Source organism: Rhinolophus ferrumequinum, chromosome 25 (genome assembly GCF_004115265.2).
Source record: "Rhinolophus ferrumequinum isolate MPI-CBG mRhiFer1 chromosome 25, mRhiFer1_v1.p, whole genome shotgun sequence".
NCBI classification, from domain to species: domain Eukaryota; kingdom Metazoa; phylum Chordata; class Mammalia; order Chiroptera; family Rhinolophidae; genus Rhinolophus; species Rhinolophus ferrumequinum.
The window spans coordinates 35,111,856-35,118,297 of record NC_046308.1 but is presented as its reverse complement, the minus strand read 5'-3'; the positions used below and the strand labels follow the sequence as shown (position 1 = coordinate 35,118,297).

Sequence of the window (6,442 nt, the reverse complement as noted above, 5' to 3'; positions counted from 1 at the left end):
TTCCACCACCAAGCAGCGTCGACCCCACTGATAACCAATCTATCCCTGCCCAGTGGTACAGAGCCCACTCAGACCCACTCTTCTTGTCAACTCCAAGTTCAATGTCCCTCACTGGAAGCTCACAATCAGCCATGGTAGGAGTATTTACTCCATTGAAACTAGCACATGCTACATCCCAAGGCTTTTTTTCTTGCTAGTTGGTTTACCAGCATACCACGACTCTCCCAAGTTTAAATACTAAAATAAAATGAGTTCTGGTTGTCTCTAACATATTCCTTTTATTTAAATTAGGTTCGGGTATACAAAACAATGTAATAGTTAGACATTTACACCCCTCACAAAGTGATAAACACCCTCCCCCAATCTACTTCCCATCTGACCTCATATAGAGCTGTTACAATTCCATTGACTGTATTCCCTACGCTGTACTTTACATCCTGTGACCATATATATATTAAAATACAGTTGACGTTCATTCTTATTCAGCTTCAGCATCAAGTGTACAGTGCAGTGGTGACATATCTACACCATCTTAAACTTGTTCTGACACTCTAAGCCAGCAAAGGGTTGTGTTAAATAAGAAGGGGTCTAGAAATATGTCCATGCACCCCAAATAAGGCATGAAGGGAAGGTGCCATCTCTCCCAAGGATGTATCTTCCTGCCTGTGTTGGGGAAACCAAAAATAAATGTGAGTGAGATCATAGGTGTGAATTCTCTCTCTCTCTCTCTCTCTCTCTCTCTCTCTCTCTCTCTCTCTCTCTCTCTCTCTCTCTCTCTTTCACACACACACACATACATACACACACACACAAAGCACATATTTATTGATCGCTTTATATGATTACATTCTTTATTCCTTTTAGAATTTAAGAAAGTGACACTGTTTTATGCCCATTGTATAGATGAGGAAAGAATTTCAGAGAGCCTAAGTGTATGGAGCTGTTTCCATAGCTGGGAAGAGCCGGGCTCCCTCCATACTATGGAGCTGAGTTATAATCTCGAGGACTCCCTAAGAACCACTGCAGGGGCCTGGGATGGAGGTACACACAAGAAATTGTCTGGCTGTAGCCCCAGACAATAACATGACAAGACATTTCTTTTGGGAGCCACAGACACCAAGCTGTTGAATAATGTTGACTGTCCCAGAGCCAGAACCCTGGAACCCTGCCCCATAGGCACACTCTTCTTGGTCCCCAGGATGGGACAGGCTGCCTACAAGGTGACAACAGAACAGAAGCCAAGATCTGCCACATAGAGCCAGGGACAGTTTTCCAGGAGTTGCTGCCTCGGTGGGACCTGAGACAACGGGGACAACCAGACTAGAAGACTCAGTTTGCCAAACAGCAGGCTGCCCTCATGTGAGCATAGCATCTCCCACAGCCAGCAAGGAATTTGAGATGCCATGAGGGCTCCCTGTGCCGTCTGCAGCATTGTCTCAGACCCGGTGGGGCAGCAGAAGAACACACTGCAGGCTGGGAGTTGGGAGGCCAGGTTTGCATCTTCTTTAAGCCTCTGAAGGAGGAAAGGATTGAACTGGATGCTCTGAGGTCCCTTCTAACTCACACTTTATTGCTCGGACTCCTTCTACTTCCGGTACCCCTATCGTCAGGCTCAGGAGGGGCAGCCCAGTAGGGATAATCCAGCTTTGCCTCCTTGGACACTGGCGGTTTCCCTTCTATCCTTCCTTGAATTCCTGCCCATGGACAAGTAGAGGTTTCATCCCCTCAATATGATTAAGCCCTCAGAAGCCATTTGGCTGAATTGTTGGCCAAAGAGTCCTAAATAGGCATTGAAAGCTGAACACTTAAGACATCCAGGGTGACGGGAGACAACAGGCTGTCTGATCTGGTGTTCAGCAATAGATTGTGATTCTAAACACGATGTTCACTATTCCACTGTGTGGATTCTAATTAACTGTCAGAAATGCATTGTTGAGGGGATGATGGATTATGCTGGGGAAACTATTAATATAGCTCGTTCACTTCTGCCCATGTGTAGCCCAAGCCCAGAACAATAGACTCTGGAGATGGTGAGCTACAGTGAGATGGCTACTCCACGCCCAGCCATGAGAAGGCAATCAGCACCACTACACCTGCACCAGCAGGAGTCTCAGACTTCAGCCCTCCCAGGTCACAACTGGCTCACAACTGCAACAGATATGAGGGTGACATCAGATGCTGGCCCACTGAGTAGTAAAGGATGCCTACAGCCTGAAACGATGGGCCCAATTCAGTGAAATGGAAATTTCTTGAGATAGATATACGGTCTGTATGTGTGTCTGCCAAAACCAGTCTCATGGTGATGGAGAACATGTGGGATTTAGAATGAGAGTCACAAAGTAGCATCAGCCCATCACTCAAAGAGCTGGTATAAAAATAATCTGCGCTGAGTAAAGTTCTCTCCACATAGACCTTTATAAGGCTGCCCTCCTCTTTTGTTACACATTGGTCATACTGTTCAAATCTATCCAATATATATTAAAAGATTATATTAGTCTGGGTTCTCAAGAGAAACAGAACCAATAGGAGAGAGAGAGAGAGATTTCTTTTAAGGAATTGGCTCATGTGATTGATGCTCAAGTTCAACCATGTTAAGGTGGCAAGTCTGAAATCCATAGAGCAAGCCAGCAGGTTGGAAACTCAGGTGAGAACTGATGCTGCAGTCTTGGAGCAGAATTCCTTCTTCTTCAGGAAAACTCATTTTGGGGTCTTAAGTTCTTAGACTGGTTGAATCAACCCCCTTCCTCATCCCTTCATTATGGAAGATCATTTGTTTTACTTCTTACAGTCAGCTGACTGTAAATGTTAATCACGTCTACAAAATACCTCCACAGCTACATCTAGATTAGCATTTGACCAAACAATTGGATGCCGTTGCCTAACCAAGTTAACACAAAAAATTAACCATCACAAAGAAACTGACAAACCACCCTGAACTCATTCAGAGGAAAGAAAACACAATGAAGTCATCGTGTCATATGAGAATTACTTAAAGGAACCACAAATATTTGTGACTTACCTAATACTGTATTTTACTGAATCTAAAGACACTAATTATTTTATTGTATTTTTTCATTTTATGGACTATTTATTAAGAAAGAAAAGACTGCCAATTAAACTAGGATACAATGTATTATTATGATGTAATTTTTATTTTCTATTTGTTCAAAGAGCAGCTTAGCCTTACTTTGGCAATGTCTTTTATTATATGTTATTCTTCTACAGATATAAAAAGAAAAATGCCAGTTAGACAACTTGAGTAAGATATTCTTAAAACTTTCTTCCATTCAGAATCTGATTCTTTTGTATCATTTTTTATTCAGAGCTGGTGATGTTCAGGTTTTTTCTGCATGATATCATCTGTGCCATCACAAGCTTGGCTGATGCAAGATTTTTAAAGGAAACTGTATAATAATGAAAAGCTTTGGGAGGTCTTAAGAAGGTTTTGCAATTATGTAGCGCTAACAGACTTTGACTCTTGCTTTGTGAAGGTTGCTAAACATGCCTAATTCACCATCTCCCACAATTTAATTCCCATGGGTTAGAAACAATCCACCTATGTTATCCGCTGGGTGGTTTTCTAGGCCACTCACACTCAGACTGAGAGTTTGGAGGCTGGAGCTTTCGATGTTTGTTCACGTTTGGGCGATGAACATGATGTCATGACTCACCTAGCGGAATCCACTGTGAGAAGTTGTGGCACATTCCTGTGGCAGAGGTGATGAAATTTGGGATCAAATGTGCCTGTCAAATTGGCTGCGGAGAAAAAGGAACCCTCATACACTGTTGGTGGGAATGCAGACTGGTGCAGCCGTTATGGAAGGCAGTGTGGAGGTTCCTCAAAAAATTATGAATAGAATTACCATATGATCCAGCAATTCCTCTCCTGGGTATCTACCCAAAAAATCTGAAAACATTTATACATAAAGACACGTGTGCTCCAATATTCATTGCAGCTTTGTTTACGGTGGCCAAGACATGGACACAACCAAAATGTCCTTTGATAGATGAATGGATAAAGAAGTTGTGGTGTATATACACAATGGAATACTATTCGGTGATAAGAAAAGATGATATAGGAACATTTGTGACAACATGGATGGATCTTGAGAATATAATGCTAAGCGAAATAAGTCAGACAGAAAAAGCAGAGAACCATATGATTTCACTGATATGTGGTATATAAACCAAAAACAACAAAAGAACAAGACAAACAAATGAGAAACAAAAACTCATAGACACAGACAATAGTTTAGTGGTTACCAGAGGGTAAGGGGGGTGGGGGGTGGAAGATGAGGGTAAGGGGGATCAAATATATGGTGATGGAAGGAGAACTGACTGGATGGTGAACACACAATGGGATTTATAGATGATGTAATACAGAATTGTACACCTGAAATCTATGTAATTTTACTAACAATTGTCACCCCAATAAATAATAAATAAATAAATAAATAAATAAATAAATAAATAAATAAATAAATAAAATTTTAAAAAATGTGCCTCTCAAATCAATGAAACACATTTATATCAAATAATTATTGGGCTCTTGCAGTGTGGCAGTCACCGTCTGTGAGCCCCACACACATTGCTACGTTTAACCCACACATGAACTAAGTTGAGGTGGCAATACCACCATCCCCGTCTTCCAGGTGACACAAAAAAAAATCAGAGAAGCTAAGCAATTTGGTCCCATTTACAGCCCATTGGTAAAGAAAGAGAGCAATACCCCAGTCGGCCTGACAAGAGGAGTAGGGCTTGCTCTCACCAAGCCTCTCGGAGGAGACAACAGTGGTCTGCCAGCGCTCAAGGGCTCTCCAGTGAAAAGAGTTCAGATGATCCTGCTAACATTGTTGGGGGAAAAGATAAAAACTTGAAAACAGTGAAACCTTGCAGCAGAAGGGCTGAATCTGAGGGCAGTGAGTGCCCCCATCATTACACCCGTATCTGTGCCATCTCGGACAGGTCTCCAAATTACGGTTATAGGGTTAAACGAGGGCACAATCTGCCTCACCTGGTCTGAGAAAAGCTGAGTTAACTCACTTTCACAGCACCCTGAGGACTGCTTCTCTGTGTTTCCCTATCTGATCATGGGGTCCTTTGATGAGGAGACTGGCCCTCATCCCAAATAAGAGAATACCTCACGTCAGTAGTAGAGAAAAATCAACATCTCAACTAACAAAAAAATCATTCGTGTTTTATTCCCCTGGGTAAACACTATGAAATCCTTAGCAATCTTAAATATGTTACTGGACAAATACATCTTTCAAAAAGTGACCTTTCAGAAAATTGCTCACTGATGATACAAAGTTTATCTTCCTCTCAGCATCTGAATATCACAAGGTCATCTCTCTCCAACCTGAGCTAACTACAAGGGAATTCTTGGAGGGGTCTCAGGTTGAACTTTTATATGAACAAAAGCCTGTGTGTAGTGGTGCCCAGCATCTGGCTGGTGAGCCTATCCCTTCTTCCTTCTTCAATGTAGTTCTATAACAACGTCTTACTTTAAAATTCTGAGTAGATTTTCCCCTGGACATTAACTCATTAAATAGGGTCTGGAGCGCAACTATCTATGTAAAATAATAACTGGAGGGATTGTTTAACTCAGGACCTTAGGAAGACAGCAAAAGCATTTACTGAGAATGCTCAAGACCACGTTCTATAGTGAGAAATATGTAAGAGCTTATTCTACAGGGTTACATAGCAGCTATAAAGACACAATTGTGGTTTCTGGTATTGGCCTCCAGTTCTTCCTCACTAAGAAGACAATGTAAATGCTTCTTTTTTTTTAATTTGTCAAAAGCTCTCTTATGGCCCCATGTTTGGCAGGATAGTCTCTGATCTACTGTGGATCTTTTCTAGGAGCCGCCCACAGTCTGCTCTTTGCTGCGATGGCCCCTCTTTTCCCCTGTCTCCACCAATCCGTAGACTGCAAGCACGCTATTGGATGCCATGGCTTTGCCAACTGATATCCATCAAAAGCTTGGCCCACATGCCCCATCTCTGAAAATGCCACAGCTTTTGTCTTTCCATACCGAGTGTACCAAGATTGTACCTATGATCTCATCCCACCTGGGGTTCACCCTTAGCAACAGCCCCACCCACCCACTTCACCACCATCACCTCTTCCTCTTCTGCCTATGCCTAGCTGATCCAATGAGTTCTAGAGTAAGAGACAAAAGATCTGGATTTGACTACTGGAAATGAGATCTTTGGCAGGTCACTTTTTGTTTCTTAGAGCTTCAATTTCCTCATCTGTAAAATCAGGATAATTAGATGTGCCTTTTGCCTTATCCCCATGATGGTTTTGAGGACTAAAGGGCATTGTCTATATTAACAATCATTATAAAGATGTGAATTACCATCACCATTGTCATTGTCATTAAATAGACGTGAATTTCCATCATAACTGTCTTTTTTTTTTTCCTGTGGAAGGTATATC

General features: G+C 42.0%; 1 long non-coding RNA gene across 1 annotated transcript in view; it reads right to left on the bottom strand.

Moving 5' to 3' along the window:
* Nucleotides 1-338: 338 nt before the first annotated feature.
* The window catches only part of LOC117017405 (uncharacterized), a 51,275-nt gene continuing 45,171 nt past the window's right edge, over nucleotides 339-6,442 (bottom strand). Inside the window, exon 3 of the long non-coding RNA XR_004422076.1 lies at nucleotides 339-663. This is a non-coding gene — a long non-coding RNA (uncharacterized LOC117017405). The remainder of the gene's footprint in view (nucleotides 664-6,442) is intronic.